Source organism: Aphis gossypii, chromosome 2 (assembly GCF_020184175.1).
Source record: "Aphis gossypii isolate Hap1 chromosome 2, ASM2018417v2, whole genome shotgun sequence".
NCBI lineage: Eukaryota > Metazoa > Arthropoda > Insecta > Hemiptera > Aphididae > Aphis > Aphis gossypii.
In genome coordinates this window covers 68,377,066-68,396,650 of record NC_065531.1, presented here as the reverse complement: position 1 = coordinate 68,396,650, position 19,585 = coordinate 68,377,066, and the positions used below count along the sequence as shown (strand labels likewise).

The 19,585-nt window shown below is 25.4% G+C and overlaps 1 long non-coding RNA gene across 1 annotated transcript in view; it reads left to right on the top strand.

The window, feature by feature from the left end:
* Window positions 1-19,585, top strand: part of LOC126550060 (uncharacterized) — a 39,129-nt gene that overhangs the window by 18,600 nt on the left and 944 nt on the right. Inside the window, exon 2 of the long non-coding RNA XR_007604079.1 lies at window positions 3,220-3,322. This is a non-coding gene — a long non-coding RNA (uncharacterized LOC126550060). The remainder of the gene's footprint in view (window positions 1-3,219; window positions 3,323-19,585) is intronic.

Sequence of the window (19,585 nt, the reverse complement as noted above, 5' to 3'; positions counted from 1 at the left end):
GAGCGTGCTATCGGAAGTTAAAGAATTTAACTTAATTCAGTTTCATCTTTTAATTGCAATGCTTTCACCAAAATATTGGCATTCTATTTTCCTAATATACCATAAGCTAAAATAAAATTGAATTGGTAGTAGCATTCAGTTAATTATTTATTCCAGTTAATATAAAAACTAAAACATTTTTTGCATTTGGTATATTTTCTGTACTTGTGAGACCTAAATCAACAAAGTCATTTTGATTACTATCAATATCAATTTCTATTTATTTTCGAATACTCATTTCATTAACCACTAAATCACATTTACCAAAACAATATACACACTTGATAGTTTGGTAACATATATTTTTTTCGAGCACATTATACTTCGTGTATAGGGGATATAATATCCAAGTATATATTATCTATAAAATATACATTAGACACTATCTGTTTATGATTTACATTGAAGTATCTTTTCTGTAATTTGATTAATATTACAACAATTTAAATTAACAAAAAAGTTCTAAAATACTTGAAAAATGTTCTTAAATGTTAAATATTATATAAAAATAATGCAAGTTTTTAATATCATTAAAATTTATTTAGTATAACTAAAAACAAATTTTCCACTTCAGTTACTTTTTAAAGCACCGGGAAAAAAATGCCATTGCATCGAAATCTCAGCTCAGGGCCGTTTATAGAAAGGATGGGGGAGTCTAGGTCTTGAACTTGGCGCTTCTTATTTAGATTTGGGACTTCATATTCGAAAAAATAACGAAATTTATTCTTCTGAAGTTATAGTTAATTTTGAATAAATGAATATAAATAGTAAAATAATGTTGATGCTTAAAAGATACTTTTATATTTTGGGCTATGCAAATCCTAAGCTCTACCAATTATTAATATTTTATGAGCAAAGAGAATATTAAAATGAAAAAAACTAAATATTATTTTATTAGCAATAATTATATTATTTATGTGATTTACGATTTTAATAGTCACTCAATTGTTTCTGCCCGTGAAACAAAATATTGCAGAAAGCAGATTATTATGATATTAAAAATATTTATAACATTACATTTTCATAGCAGGAATATGTAAAAGCGGTGGTTCCCAAAACTGCTACTAGCTAGGTTAATTAAACAAAAAGGGACTGGAATGTTCAGTACTTCTATAGTATATATCATAAAGTTGGCGTGCCGGGCATCCGTATAATAAGTCATGTTGTCGTTAACAGGTTTTTCGAGTTGTGAAAACTTTTGTTGCCGAGTGTAAAACTTGTCCAATTTATTTCCAGCTCGGTATTGTACTGGTAAAATTCCGATTCCGGGACGTTAATTTCGCAGCATTGCGAATAATAAAGAAACCACAGTCGGTGCGACGACGAGGTGCGTTCGCGAGGGTCAAAAATGAACTATATTTTAACTAGGTGTGGGTACCTACATATTATTATAACATAATTCGAACATAGACAGCGAAGTGTTGGAAAACGTTGAGCCATCGGGGGGATTGGGCCCTTAGAAATCTTGAAATTCCAAGAATAAAGAGATCTATATTGTAAATAATACCACTGCAGTATTATTGTTAAATAATGATGTTATAAATCCCATTGAAATGTTTCTATTACAAAATAGTTCTGACATTATACCATTTTTTATTGATCACATGTTAATGTGCTATAATTAACTCGATTTAATAGTTTTAATCGAAAAAACGAATACTTTATCAGAATAAACAAATGTATTATATATATTTTTTAAATAATATGCACAATAAAATTAAAACGGAATTCTATTGAAACGAAAATGTTGGAAGTACAATTTAAATTATTATTTCCCGGAAAAATTCTCGATTTTTGATTGTTCCTACAGGATGTTTAATGATGTTTCGTTATATTTCATAATATTGAATATGCAATTACTCAATATTTAAAAAATAATACGGTATTGAATAATATTTTGTGCAATATTCAAAACCATTAACAGAGACAAATTAACATTTTAGATGTTAATAATAATAACAAAAATATATTATTTACAGTTGATATTTGAGTATAATATGATGTAAAATATAAAATAAAAATAAAATGAACATTTTATATTTTATAACTATTATGATGTTTAAAATATACTTATACATGTAAAATATAGTGTTTATAATGTTGAGTGGATTATATGTAAATGTTCTCAGTTTCTAATAATTTAATTTTGTTTTGTATAAACTGTATTATTTTATTTCATGATACTGAAGTATCAAAACAATATGTTCGAATGACATATGTTAACATTTATTTTAAGTGAAATATCAAATATTTGAAAAATGTGTGTACGAATGTATTCAATAATGTTATTTATAATTTAATTAAAATCATCATTTTTAATACACTGTCTAATACATCAAAATGAATGTTTTATTTTTGTTTGTCCAATAATATTTTCATGTTATTAAGTTTTATTTTTTGTTTGTGTACTCACAAAATTGTTAAAAAATATATAATAGTATATTATCAAAACTTTAAAATAAATTCAATTCCTCAAAGAAACTCCAATACGTCATACTCGGAGTGATTTGTAAATTTCAAGAACGAAGTTTTTAATATGTTGATTATTTTACTTCTTAGTCTCTTTGAAATTCTTTGCAACACTTTCTCGTATTAGTTATTTTCCGTTTCATTTTGAATTTTCTGGAACTTTGATAACAGCTTATAAACTACTAGCTATTTTAATATTAACCTAAAATAAATTACTTATGAACTACTTATAGTATAAATTTGTATTATAATTTATAATATTATAATACCTAATATATTAAGACACCCATGCTAAGATTCAATAAAATTAGTTACCTATCGGCTGTAAATCAGTTTTAACATGAGTTGTTATTGGCCAGAGTTTGGGCAGAAAAACCGTGGATGTAGTTTTCACGGTTTATTATATTTTCTTAAAGTCATAACATGCATGATTTTTATCCGATATAATATTATGTATTTTTTAAATATTCCAATACGTTTTGTTCTTTTCGTTGACTAAAAATAAAAATTTAACTTTCACAAAATGTTTATCATTCTACCATTACAAAAATTATTATTAGGTTTATATTTAGGTTAAAATAAATATTTTATTATTAATTAATTTTTTGTAACAGTTATTTAATTATGAATTATGATAGATGTAAAATTTCATAACAATTAAATGATGACAATTTTAATGAAATTTAATATTACAATTTTTGTATATTATAGCTTCTCCTTGAATATGATGAAATATATTTTCGGCAAAATAATTAAAACAAACAAAATGCGTACGAACAGAAAAATTACTATTGCAGCAGTATTTTTGAAATAAGTAAGTTATTATTTTGAGTTCTAAATAAGGTTTATGGCTGATAGAAAATTTACTATATTTTAAGAATAAATTGTTATGAGAAATTTTGATTTTTCATTATTTCCAGTTAAAATATGTAAAACTTATAAAAATTTTAGAGGTGGGCACAGGGCCAGATTTAGGAGAGGGCTGAGTGGGTATAGTTGTGGGCCCTCCACGATTTTATGATATTTTAATAAGTTGAAAAAATATATTTTTTTGTTTATGTATAATGGGTCCCACAATGCATTCCGCTCACAGGCTAACATATACCTAAATCTGCCCCTGAACGGGCATAGACTAATTTGTGCCAAGACGAATTTTTATTTTAGGTACCCATGTATATAAATTGTGCTTGCATTAACGTTGGTTTATCTTTAGATAGATATGAAAATATTGTTGTTCAATCTAATTAAATGGACATTGAATTATACATAAACGATCTGTATATATACTAAAATGTTTGAAAATTTAATTATTAATTTATTGTAAAACTGATAACTGATTAAATGCCAGGTTTTATATTTTACGCTAATAGTATTGGAAATTGTATGAAACGTTATTATTATTAGGAACACATTAATAAATTTAAGTGATAGACTTAAACAAGTTTTCATCATCAGTCAGATATTTATCAGCCTAATTTATTATTTCGTCGATTATAATACTATATATGGAATTTACTTTTTTGATGATAACTGATATTTTTATATAAATTCTTAGTGAAAAAAGTTAACTGTTACCTATTGCGGTCGATAAACATAGGATTTACCGGTATTCTTACTTTTACCGGAACATATACATTGTTGTTAAATTAATATATTCATTATTCCGCTCAGAATTTAATATCATAACGCGATTGAATAATTAATTACCATTTAAATTTCTGATCTATAAAATACTATAAGTATAATATTTACTTGGCTTTATATTGTCACTAAACAAATGAGTAACAATTAATGTTTAAACGTAATAACAATATAAACATAAACAATTATTGTTGTTATTTTAATTTTTAGCTTAAAAGCATCACAACCTTCACACACCCATTTGCGTTAGATCATCAATTATAGATATTTTAGTTCTATGTACTTATTTTTGGCTCTTGTTACATATACAATATACTATAGTTAGGGTTGGAGGTTTAATTAATATTAAAATAGTATAAGTAAATTTATAAACTACTCTGCAAACGTTTTCGCTCAAAACTTCATCCAAACGAAATCCCTATGGATTTATGAGTATAATGTTTTCATCTCACTTGCATAACGGAACTTCACCTAAAGGTTCAGTCGTTAGTGTGAAAGACAATTTACCAACAACGAATTTAAGCGATAGGAGTATTCTACGAAAAATGAAAAGTTATTTATCCAATTTAACTTAGACATGTATACATCATGGTTTCTTTAATAATTTAAATTTTAATCGTATATAATAGGTGGTATAGCATATTATTTTGAAATGTTTGTTCAACAAACATAATACAATAATCTTGACTTGAAGTATTAATTTCGAATTTCGCTGCCTTCGTATACTTGTATTAGCCGTGATAAAAATTATTTTAATCACTGTACTATTTGTAGTTTGTTGTGTTTGTGTTATCTTACAGTTAATTTATTGATGTGAATTAAATCCAGTGAATAATTCCTGATTTGTTCTTCTATTATCAAACATATGTAGCTTTTCATGGTTTATATTCAGCATTTATACGGTTTTCCCGAGTTGATTTCAATCAATATCTTATATTTTTATTTGACAATTCACACGAGACAAAGTGGTTTTTGTTTGTTAGTTTATTATTTTTAAGTTTTAATATTTTAAATTTTTAAATATTTTTATAACTTCTTATAAATTATTGCTTGATTATTATCATTGTATTCTGTTTAACCATTTAGGTATGAATCTTATGAATTATTTTAATGTCCTTTGGGATGTTAAATAAATAATTGGTTATCTGCTAGTTAAATGTAGGTACTTAAACTATCTAGTAATAATAATAATTAATGCTCGTTTGATATTACGGTGAATCTTAGAGAAGCAAAGATAAAATGTATAATCTAATATCAAAGGATTAATAAATACCTATAATATAAAATATGTTTTGTACGTTTTGGTGTAGAAGACGATTTCCAAACCACTTTTCTAATTAGCAGAAACAATAATTGGTTCGAAGGGTTCGTCGTATCCAAAGTCAGTAATCCACGACTGCTGTTATTAAGGTCAAGTTTAATGAAAAACGCATTTCGTAAACACAGTTGTTGTAGGTATAATAATTTATCTTTTCAGGGTAGAAGGGATTTAATATGTTTTTGAACGCGTGTTTCGGACTAAAGCTTAAATTAAACAAGATTTTGGTCGTTATTTCTCCCCCTCTTTTCAAGTCCTTGCCTCATACTATCGTCCACTTTAAATTAGATCAGAAACGTCGTTAATCGGATCTAGTATATTCGCGAACAGAAAACTTATATTAAGTTACAATATGTTTCAACAATGTATGCATGTAAATAATAAAACAAGTTAAATAATATTTTGAAAATATTTAATAGAAATTTATTATTTAACAAGTTACACGTATTCGTAGAAGCTGTTTAGGAAGACCTTAAATGGAAAAGAATCAAATAATTTATTTTATTGTTTGAAAATTGGTAAATAGAGCATTGGAGATATCACACGTAAATAAAGGCTTTTATAAATTATGGCTCAATTAATTATATTGAAGTGTTAAATATTCAGTTTACAATATAAGATTTTAAAAAAACTAACTGTATTAAAAAATATAACCATGTAAGGTAAACGTCACTTGTCCTGATTAATATAATTTATTTTATAGACGGTTAATGAGAATGATTCATTAGGTTATTATAATATGGTCTCGATTTGACTGTTTGTGGGTCTCTTCCAATTTGGATTCACTATTGATCGTATACCGTTGCCGTTGAACAAATTACCTAACGTTTTATCAATGTCATGAACATTAAGCATTGTACATTGGTTTGACGATGTATTGAGTATAGAACGAAAAATAAATCAAATAACATTGTCTGTAAATAAAACAGTAAGCGGGTTTGAACATATCAAAAATAGTCGTAAAATATATATAAAGAAAATAATTGAATTTTCGTTTTAATAAATTTTAAAATTAGTAAATTTAAATTAACTAAATAATTTAAGAAATGCGTTTTTTAATACTTATTAAAATTTTTTTTTATATACATTGTAGCTAAAAATGAACTAATATTATAAGAAAATGAATAATAGAATAGACGATTTGGAATAGCTTAATTAAGCAACAGTAGTTTTAATTTAATTGTTGAATAACAAATTTAAATTGACCATTTAATTTTAAATATAATAATTATAAATACTGAACACTTGTATACAAGTATTTTATAATTCTTATTGAGAACCGATTTAAAATTTGGAAATCGGTATTTAACATTTTTTGTGCATTTACCAACAATAATAAAATGTAGGTACAAATAAATAAATAGTACTTATTGATTACCTATACGTATACGGTTTTTAAGTAGGTAATGTGATATTCAATAAATTATATGTGAAAATTGTAAAAAGTCAGTTATTCTTTGTTTGTATTTTAGATATACATTTTTGAATTTATAAATCATATTTTGTTTAAGTAAGTATGAAATAATTATTAGAATATCATGAATTATACTTAAATAATTTTTTTCCGATTTACAAACCAGAATAAGATGTTCCTAGTTAAGCTATCTTTATATACAGTTATTTAAATAGTATATAATATATAATCACTATAGTATATTTTATTCGTTCAATGATCTCAAATCTTTATAATTTAAATAAAATAATAAAAAATACACACGTTGTGAAAACTAGAAATTGTAAATTTTAATTCAAATACTTTATGATCATAAAAAATAAAATAAAAATAAAAATTAGTACTTTTTATGTATATTTTGTAATTGCTATGTTTGTTAACTAATTTTCTTGTATAAATAAATAAAACAAATACATGAAAACACTTTATTCTAATTGCATTAAGTTCAAGAAAAGATATTATGTTATTAGGACAATCAAAATTTGGCAATTGCATACAGCAGTGGTTCTCAATCTTTTTAGGATCACAACCCACATTTTTCACTAAAGACCCATCGTGAATCACTTGGTTTTAATTTTACAAGATAAATATGTAGATTTAAAAAATCAAAGTTTGTTTATTATTTTTATTAATTATTAATTAATACTATTAAGTTTATATATTTATAATGGATATAATTTTACAAATATATTTTTAATAATGAGATGTATGGAAGTATATGCTTGTTTCCTGCTATGGTTGATAATATCATTAAAGTTGATGTTAATCTTAGATCTTTTCAAACGCAAAAAGTTCAATCAATCAATAGGTAGGTATGTTTTTTAATAATGTATTTATTATTATTATTATTTTTAATTTATTTGATCTTATTATTTTAGAGTATTGACATTATTTTTCTTTATCATTTCCATAAAATTTATACTAATCCAACCAAATTAAATTAAGTATTCATTATATATTTATCTATGTAAAGAAAAATAGTTTTATGTAAAATAACTACTTTACATAAAAACTATAATGAATGAAAAACCATTCAATTATTTAAAAAATAAAAGTAAAAGAATGAATGAGTCTACAAAATAAGTAATTTAAATATTATGTTAAAGTAAAACATTTAAAATGATTTAAGTTATTCATTTTTGGGAAATTATTATATCACACATATTTTTCAGTCACGAACTGAGATTATTAAACCTTTTAAATAATTTATTTCTTTAAAACTATTTCAGTAAAAATTGTATTTTGTGGTTGGTGGAATAAGTATAATAGAAAGGTAAAAATAAAAAATACTAACAATAACAGTCAATAAAACTTTTTTAATCCTATATTATCTTGTTTATTAATTATTAATTCTATAATTATATACGAATTAAACAACTTTCTCATAATTTTAACTTAGTCCTATTTTTCAATATTTTATTTATCTTCAATACAAACAGTTTCGACAATCTTAAACTTTGTTTCAATGATATATAAAGTCAAGCAATCATCGTTCGTGCTTTCGGCTCCGATGGTTTTAGGATATTTTACTTGTTTTAAATAATTAATACAATTCAGTAATTAAGTCAATGTCGTCGTGCTTTTATTTACAATTATAAATATATAATATAACGTATCAATATTGACTAGATCAGAGGTTAACAAACTATGTATGCGTACCATTGGTGGTACACGAAAGAATACATGGTGGTACGTTAAAACCACATGAAAGTACGGAAATAATGTGTGAAAATATTGAATAGTTCTATTTTTAGTCATTATTGCTATGTAATTGATGCGTAATAATAATAATGGAGTATACATGGGTGTACCCAAAAAAAAAAAGTGTTTGGGAATCTCTATAGTTAGATGTATCAAATTATTATTTTACTTATTTAAAAATCTAATATTATGATGTATGATATTTGTTTGAATAACATAAAATGTCTATAAAACATCACATGTTTAGTGTTGATTTTGTTATACTATTTTGGTTTCTACAATTCTTATGGTTTATTTTAACATTTAATAACCAATGTTAATTCGTTAACTTTTTTTTTTATTATAAAATATTTCTGATAAAAGTGCATACCTATTCTTTATTCACATGCAAAAATGATTGGAAAATGCTTAAAAATCATCTATTTAGCATATGCGTGTCGTACCTACATAATATGTGTTATTAATTTATGTATTCTACATATATACTGATTTTTGAACATGAGCTGCGTTATAATCAATAATTTATGTACGCTTGCATAATTAATTTTTTTTTTTTTTTATTTAAATCTGTTTTAGAGTAATTATTTTTGGTATGTGAGACATGAGTTGCGTAAAGCAAATTTGTTTATGATAATCTTATATTAATACAATTTTTTTGAGAATTTGTAACTAACTATAGGTAATCTGTGATTTATTTAATATACTCACTAAATTTTACGTAAGTGGATTTAAAATGTAGCTTAAACTTGATAAATTTACAAGATCAAAAGTTGTTCAACATTTATTATATCTACTATCACAACACAATGTTAATGTCATGCTTAAAACTTTTCACTGTTAAAATATAGATATGAAACAAATTTTGCTGAATTTTGGTTTTATTTTGTTTTTAATACATTTTGAAAATATACTGCAGTTGGTTATACAATACCAATAAGTTGTGTGCATATTTATAATCATTTTATATAATAAATTTAAATTTCTGGTAGATAAAATTAAAAATGTAATTCTCTAAAGGATTTCAAAATAAGTTTATTTTAGTTGAATAACTTTTAAGACTAAATATTTATTAAATATTTATAATTTATTTATTATTATATTCAATATGTAGGTTATTTCTTTAAAAATTGTAATATGGTTTATTGGTTTTATCATTGTGATAATACACGATTTTATATCAATTTGAACATTTGAGTAATTTGTGATTTGATCAATAATTTTATTAGGTAGTAGTAAATAATCTTAAACAATATTATTATTATTATTATCTAGTATTTATATTTCAAAATTGTATAATGTATTTCGTACAATAATAATATATTATACTGAACTTCTAATAATATTGGAATTTTCGTTTTAAGATATAGGTATATAATATATATTGTTTGATTTATATTTTGTTTGCATAGTTTAATAGCAGTACCTTATACGACAAGACTTCTATCCTAGTTTGGATTTCAGATACCCTATCTTTCATTTATAGAGTCTCAAAATACTGATAAAAATATACGTCTGCCGGTAGTCTGTAAATACACGAGTTAGCGGATATTATGTTTTGTGAATAAATGGAATGGCAGGAAGGTCAGAAGGAATTCGATTAATTGTCGTTTGGGCCATTGAATAATGTTCGAACAATGCAGGATAGTCCAATATCAAATTGGCATTTTCGCGTCCCAAGAAGTTCTGTAGAAGCGAAACGACAAACAACTCGAGTTTTACCCTTTCCCGTGGAATGTCTATGATTTTGCTTAAATTATAGCAAGTTTCAACACAGTGGGTCTATACAAAATTTTTTTGTGATTACCAAAGTGGTGAAGTACTTCTGAAAATGTACGAAGTAAATTCGATACAACTAAACTTATTTTCAATGGAAATGTGATTTGTAGCATAAATGTGTTAAAACATTTTTTTTTCACTTTTCGAACTTGCAATAGTTTGGGGAATTCACTTTTGTTCTAGACCACGAATAAAGATATAATTGTATTGGTTTTACAACGAGTGCTAGAGTGCTTAATAGAGTTTATTTGTAAATTTTTTAATAAAAATATAATGAATGAAAAACAGAAATATATTTATATTTTTAGTAAAATTTGTTTTTTTTTTTAATTTAGATACTGAAAATATATTTTATAAGGGCTCAATTATGTTTAGTACAAATGTACAATTATTATAGTATTTGATTAATAATTAGTATTTATTATATAAAACTTAAATGTTTTTTAGTTTCATACATATTATAATTAGTTATAATATAAGATTAGGTAATTTTATAAGATTATACATAAAACATAAAAACTATATTTTTATTTCATATTTGTTGCTATAAAATCTGTGGTTTTGGTTATAATTTTTTATTTCAATATATAATTTGTAATATTCAATATATCATACATCATTATTTTTATTTATAATATTTTCTATTTAATATATTTATTGTAGTTAGTAGTTGAGTATATTTTAATTTGTATTGTTGCCTTTAAACAAAGATGATTAGATATATATTCAAATTGAAAAGGTGATTTATGTAATGAATTAAATCTTGAATTTATTCGTAAATATTTTGTTTTCTGTGATTCACAAATTAATTCAACTACTTTGATTTATGAATACATTTATTTTTCAAAAAAAAAAAAAAAAAAATAGGTAGGTACTAAATATTAATTCATTTTAATAAATTCTCAGACTTTTCTATTTTACTTTTTTAAAATGGGTTTGAGAACAGAGTGATATTTTAAGCAGGCGACTTTTTTTATGCATTTATTTAACTCTATTACATACGTCTTACAATGTCATACTAAAAGTTGATAGAGATGTTAGTATAATGTATTTACCACTTCCTCAAATTCTAATAGACTACTAAAAAGACATTTGCTTAAGAACTTATCTTAGTCATGCTAAAATTGGAAAAATTGACTTGTGAAGTTGCTACATTGTATGTTAAGTGATTATCCACCTTTCACTTAGCTAATTTAAATTGTTTCTTACCCAAATAATATGTTGTTGTTGCATCTTCATAAATTTGTATAGATTTTAATTATTTTTGAAGTATAAAAAATAAAACTATTAGATTTAAAAACTTATATATATATATATATATATATATACGTAATAAAATTATAATAATAATACATATGAATACAATTTATATGAATTGAAAATAATGCATTAGGTATGAATAATGATATAATAACATTTTTTTTTTTTTACTAGGTTAGAAGGTCACGGGATCGATTACACTTTAAATAACAAAGAAGATTGTTTTAGAGGATAATATATGATAGATTTGATATTATTTATTATTTATTTGAATTTTTATAATAAGTATATATTTTGTATATTATGATTCTGAAAGTCGTCAAATAGCAGATCTACTGTTTTAAGTCACTATATTACTAAAGATTAAGTTGTGTTTTTTTAATGTATTTAGTAATTATAATATAAAAGTATAATACATTCAAAACAACTGTTATCTAAGTTAATGATTTGACATAATATTATACAATTTACATCGATGCTCAGCCCTGATCACGCAGAATTAAACAAATATTAACCTACTTGTTAATTTAGAAAAGTTTTTTTTAATAATTATTAATTATTTCATAAAAAACCCTAATTAATCATATACAATTTTAAAAACGTTTCTTTTTTTTGAGGCAGGATGAATGGTGAAGAAATCCTTAAAATTGTGTTTAGTGCTGGGAATATTGAGACAATATGCCAGGAATGTGACGGACTGTCTGTAATAGATAACGCTAAATGTTTTCAGTATTACATTTGGTTTTTATTTTACACGTTAATATTGATAATATATGCAAAATATTGGGGAGGGGTTAGCGTCATTAAGCTTAATTAAGCGGGCCAGCGCGGGTGAAGGTGCTTGGTACGACCAAGTGTTATCGTAATCGAGTAGGTCATTATAAAAAAGTAGGAAAATGGTTTACCTATACAATATACATAGTCAGAGGGACGAGGCCAACCACCACCAGCGTGTGACTCGTATTATAAGCGTCTACTGTAATGATAAATTGTTCAGTGGGGTTGGCATAAGACTTCTGGTCTCTAGTCTTCACAGTCGAGTTGTTGAAAATCGAGAAGAAAAAATAAGACTCTCTAGGCTGATTATATCCATATTAATACGAACTGTCAGCCTGAACAATCCATGTGATTGGTTCCCGGAATACAATCTGATTGTTGAAAATCGCACCAGACTAACCGCGTTTTATATGTATTGGCGTGGTTTTCCTTTGTGTTGATGTAGTTGAAATAGTACGGAAATATTTGTGTTTGTTTCGTAACAATATGTGACAACAGTGTTATTGAACTACAACATGACTTATGAAAGTACTCTCCCAATCATATCGTTGGATACAAGTAACTTGATACGGTTTACCTACTGCGATGTCAGCGGAATACTGGTATACCACTGGCACTATTACTCAAGAGCGGATGATCGTAATGTTTCTGTTGTTTAACACTAGGGTAGGTAATAAAGTAAAATATTTTTTCCACATTTTCCATGCTGTCTCACGGTCTGTTTCTCAGTGATGTCTTTAAAACTTTGTGACCGAAGAACTGTAATAATTTCCGTCACTAGTAAGACAATCTATTATTTATTATAGTTATACATAATGTAGTTTGAATGTAAATAATTAAATCCGAATAAAAATTTGATAAAATAGTTTTTAAATGCCAAACAAAATATTTTTAACAGTCTCTTGACTTTAAGTATGCTTAACTTCTAATTTTAGTATAGACGACTGATTTAAGCTACTTATTTATTGACAAAAGTATAAATATACTTGACTTATATTAATTTAATATTGTAATAATTAATAACTAGAATAATATATTATGTCATGTTTTTAACAAAATATAATATACCTACTTATCGTTTATTTGAATGTCAAATAACTAAAAGTGTATTGAAGTTAATGTATAATATTATATAGTTATTATTTTTGTTGGCGCGCATTCCAGGAGCTTGAATGAAATAATCAACGGGTAACACGTTTGACACATACTTAAGAATTTGAAATCCAATGACCGCAAACTGTATGTATGTATGTATTAACGTATTTGTGTGTATATGCATGTTATTCCGAGAGCGGTTGACGTAGGAATAACCGACCAGTTGGCAGTCAGGTTTAGTAATTAATAACACGTTGGGAAATTGATAACTTCGCACGGTGTCATTAAGCGTAAGCCGCCTCCTTCACGATCTGCACCGAGAATATTGCCACCACACCACAGCTACAGCCGTTATGCCTATGTGTATATAGGTACGTATTACCTCTACCACTATTCTCACTCCACTAAAAAAGCTATTTGAATACACCGTACAGGTAGGTATATGGTGGTTGTAAATATACGCATACACACATACACACACAATAAAGAGGGTTGCATGAGTTTCTCCATATATTTGAATGGGAAGGGGTTGGGGGTCAAACAGTATAACCGAGGAATCCACAGTCGCAATTTCCATAAGCACGTAGAATTATAATATATGAGATGACCCTTCGCGTCACCGTTTATTATCATGCGCATTTGTATATAGCTCATTTAGAAGCGAGGTGTGAAGGGACGGCATTATGCCAATCATATAGTCGCATGTACGTATATGCGTCTCCATTTATATATACACTACAATACTACATATATGTATATACATTTATATTATTATTGTTATTATTATACGTGGATAGGTTTGGCTGAAACGGTAGTATAAACGACCGACTGACTCGTGTCTATTCGGGTGTAATCTTTGAGTTTCTGTAGTGGTGGAGGATTGCGGTGCGGCTTATGGAACGACAGCAATGATGATGAGAACGCATAATATTCGCTGGACTGCTATAGGCGACTAAAACTGGCGTATAATTGAAACTCCGGGGGATATTGGTGTAAAGTTTATAATTACCCCGATCGTCTGCAATATCCTCTTCTATATGCCCCACCCGATAGCGTTGGACCCCTAGCGTCGGGGCTTTGAGTTTCTGCTATTATATTATTATACGCGTGTATCTATACCGGGTACGCTTCACGGACGTGGCCGTCGCAGCAGTAGTCGTGATGCAACCTAACCACATTACCATTTAAATTGGACTCGTCGACGCTGCCGGAGATAATCCGTTCTTAATACTTTGAAGAGGAGGTAGATAGAGAAGAGAGAAAGAGAGAGGGTAGACATTGGGAATAATGGTCAAACTGTTGGCGACAAGAGGAGTGAGAGGTGGGAAGAATTGTGGTGGTAACCGTTTTTGTAGCCCGGAAGTGCCCACAAAACGGATTTTGCCGCCGGACTTAAGCCTAGTGGCGGTGGTGGTAGTAGTAACGGTGATGGTTGGCTGTTTCCACTGCACTGGAATGTATAAGGTACTTCTGACCCTGATCACTAACAAGGCCTGTGAAATATCAAAACTATAGTACTTCACACCTATAGACAAAGCATTAAACGAAATTAAACTTCACAGTTAAAGTTATATTAAATTGTTAATTTTAGTTTCTGAGTGGAGCAATAAATGTTTTGATTTTATAATGATGTGTTTTTTTATCCTTTGATTAAAAAAATGAGTCAAATTCATTCTAGTTTTGAGGAGTCAAAAGTAAAAAAATTGAAATCTGGAAAAACCAAAAATATTAAGGAAAAATAAAAATTTTTATGCAAATTTAATTTTTGATAAAATCGATAATTTTTTTTTTTGTGAATATAAATAACCTTAGATACTTGCAATATTTACTAAATGTTCATTTTATAATTTTCATTATTTTTAAATTATTTATAGGCATATCAAATTTTTATTTTTTAAATTTTAATAAAAAATTATTATCTGGGACAAAACTCTTGAAAATGTTGTCAAAAAGATGTTTTCCATCTTGCCACCACTTCTAATGGTCGCACATGATTATAGGAATACCTCTGAAACGTATTTTGTTTTGTTTGGTTTCTACAGAAACATCTTCAATTTCAAATCACTTTTAAAAGTTGAAAAGTTGTATTTTTTATAACTTTAATTTTTGTTTTTACTGTATTTATATATTGTTTCTATTTTGTATAATTTTTCTTATTTACATATTTTGGTATTTACAATATCAGTATAGAAGGTACCTTTTTATAAAATATAAGATATTTTTTATATATCTTTGTTTCAGTTATAATTCAATGATTTAACAGTATTATAAGATTTAATTTAAAATAAGAATTAAAATTGTAGTTGAAGAGTTGTGGATTAAAAAATTTAATATTAATTTGAGAGTGATGTTGCGAGTGTTATAAAATGAAGAGGGTCGATTGATCTGTAACTTTTTCAAGTAGATTTTCTTTGCTAGTCTATCACTGAATGTACTTCCGACCATGTGCAATTCAAAAATTTTTTATCCATTAAAATTAATAGTTTGGTTATATTATAAATTTAGAGTACATTTTAATAAGCATATGTATGTACACGGAATGTTATTTTAAATTATATGACACCAAAAAATATAAAAAATAAAAGCAAATTCAATTGTACAAAAGTTTACGTATTGTGGCTTTGAATTAAGATTTATGGTTTAATGAATGTACATACATATACATTAAATTTAATGTATTTTGTAAATACTTTTATTTTGAAATGCCTAAATGTAATGAAAGGAAAATATATGATAGTTTTATAAAAACAAAACATAGCTTTACCATGTTCCACAAAAAAAGAAAAATATAAGATAAAACCGTTTTCAATGTCTTCTGTACCTACCCCCAGGGGTTCTGAAAATACTTGCCATTCTTTTGTCAAATAGTTTGTCTAAAAGCCAAAAAAATGTCGACATATTGTTTGTTCACCAAAAAAATGAACATTGAAAATATTATAGTGTTATGAACGTACTAAATATATTTTGGAAAATTAACAATGATACTGCAAAAATAATAAAAATAAAAATAATAAATTTGGAAAAAATCTTTTGGTCAGCAAACATTAATCACTTTTGTTGTAAGTTGGAAAAGTGGTTCTAGGGCTCAAATTTCATACAGGCATGAATATATTAATAAATAAGCTATAGGCATTAGGCACAATATAATCCTTAATCCGCATTTTTGTTTGTCTTATACAATACAGATAATAATTAATACTTAAAAATATATAGATTTTCTTTATTCTACAAACTAAATATAATTCATTTTATGTTAATATTATAATATTATAATCTTAGAATATTTTATAATATTTTGTATTTTATATATTATTATTTATTAACCTAAACTTTTATAATTTAAAAAAAGTCAGTGTTAATGATAACTGACAAGTTTGGAAAGCGAAATTAACTTAACAACGCGTAAAATAAATGATAAATAAAACTATTGAAATATTTTCATTTATTCAACTGATAAATAATAATCTTTTAATTATCAAAATGATACGACATTGAACTTTTAAATAGGTAAACATTAAATAATTTGATACAGCACCTGTCCACCCTGCCGATACGCTAGGACTGCCACTGAATTTATATTTTTTGTTTGGTTTTAAATAGATTTATTATTTAGGTACATTAAAACTGTTAATATTATTAATATTGTATCGATAAAAGTTATCCAATTGATAAAATTCTCTTATTTATTATGTGATAATAATATAAAATAAAAAATGTTATTTAGATTAAATAAAAAATATAATTAAGTGATTAAAATGGTATAAAAAAAAATACTTGTTTTTATACTATAATTAGTGTAAATAAAAGCAAATTTTAAGTATGAAAAATCAAATTATTCTGAGGCTTATTAATGATACATTTTATAATTTAAAATCGAAATAAATTACTATTTAGATTTTTAAAGATTCAAAAATATTATTTATTTTGTAAAATAAACTTAACAAATTAAGATATTATGTTGATTGTTGGTGTACTTTAATTTGAATAATTTTATGCCATATTATAATTAATACAATTTTATTTATTTATTTGTTTTTTTCTTTTGATGAAAATGATGTTTGAAAGAGATAATTAGTTTAACATTCAAGTAAAATATGTTGTTTTTTAAAATTAATTTAACTTATAATGTTTCTTAATTTCATAATATTTTGTTAGTTTTACTGATAATAGGCCATCTAAACGTTTATTGAAACAAATAATACTTTTTTTTTAAGTTTATACCAGTTAACTATTTGACTTTGTTAACAATTCTGATATGGGTATTATATAATATGCTTTAAAAAATAAAAATAAAAATAAATATTTGTTTTAATGAAATTAATTAAAAAAATTAAATTTAAAATCTATTTTTTAGCTTTATTTTAATATTAATTTACTTTGTAAAAATGATCACAAGGACTGTTTGAAGTTTCTCTCGTTGATATGTTTTTAATTCATATCTTGCTACTTTATATTGTGTACTACGGCAAATTTGAAATTATTTTTAAAACTTTGGCTTGAATTATTAATTGTATTTTGTTTATATGTATTTTTACACATTTTTTCTAGACAAGAGAAACATATAATAGTAGAAAGCAAAGTAGGATTTGGTTTTATAGTGAAATAGGACATTTCTAACTAATGGACGTTTCTTTATTTATTAAAGGGTAGAGGAAATTTAGTCTTTGATAAGGTTGTTGAACTTTGAAATGTATAGAGAATCCCAGTTTATCTCTCAGTATAAAGTTGTACCAATTTTAATTAACGCATTAAAAATCTGAATACCGAAATATTATTTATGAAAATTCAATAAATCAGATATGGAAACTTCAGGTTACTTTTGGTCTACATTATGAAGAAATTATTAGTGTTTTAATGATTTTTAGTAAACTTATATAGTTCAATATTTTTTTGCTACTTTGTCATTTATCGTGCCTTGATAGCTTAATATTAAAGGTAAATGTTCTTCTATTTACCGATGTCCATCCAAAGTTTTCAAGTATTGTTTAATTATAAATTAGTGTTCCCGCAAAAACCACAAGAGCTACGTTTTATGAAAACACCATCGAATATAGATCACCTGCTATCCTTGGGGAATGTCACGTTCATAATCACTCGCTGGTAGTCCCTAATCAATTTGTCTTTCAATCTGACCGGAACATACACTGAAAATCATTTCTGTCTCTTGAGAACAAGATCGAGGGTTTATATATTATGTTATAATAACTTGTAAAATTAACCAACGGTTTGTATTATATTTATGGTATCTGATTTTGTTACACAAGTTCAAGTCAAAAACCTTATATAAATAGTTTATGGAGTATAATTATGTATACACTTATATTTTATATTTCATACTAATAGAATTAAATTACTTTAAACGAAAGAACCGAGAAAGTCACTCTGTTGTATAGAAGGTTTTGAGTGTACCTATTGTTATTGATATCGGTCATTGAAATATTGGAATGGATGTGTTAAATTTAAACTGGATGACAAATCAATTGCAGAAAACTTATAATGAGTGGAAACGATGTATTAGCTTCTATTTTTATGGATATTTTGTAATTTACTTATAGTACTATTATAAAAAAAATAATTATAGTGTAGTTTATTTTTGTATTTTTATATGTTTTTACCAAACACATCACACCCATTATTTAATAATAATTACAATAATTTTTTATTGTTATTAACTTATGTTTAAGATCATCGTATCTAAGCTTATGCGTGAATAGGATCATTTCGTAGGTAGTAGTAATGAATAAGAATAAATATTTTATAAATTTCATCGTGGAAAAAAATAAATATAAACGTAATAACGAAAGTTTTAAATATAAAATGAAATAACTGATATCGTTAAAGAAATTTTTTTTTTATTTACAATTTCATCAATACATGAATTTCGAATGTTAATACAAAAAGTGCGCATATGTATTTTCGTTATTACTTAATTTTTATAATAGTTTATTTGAAATCGTTTTTCGACTGAAAATTAAAATGAAAACAATATTTATTGAAAAACAATTAAAAGGTGGACAGTTTAAAATTAGTCTTAATATTTTGAATGCTTGAATTAT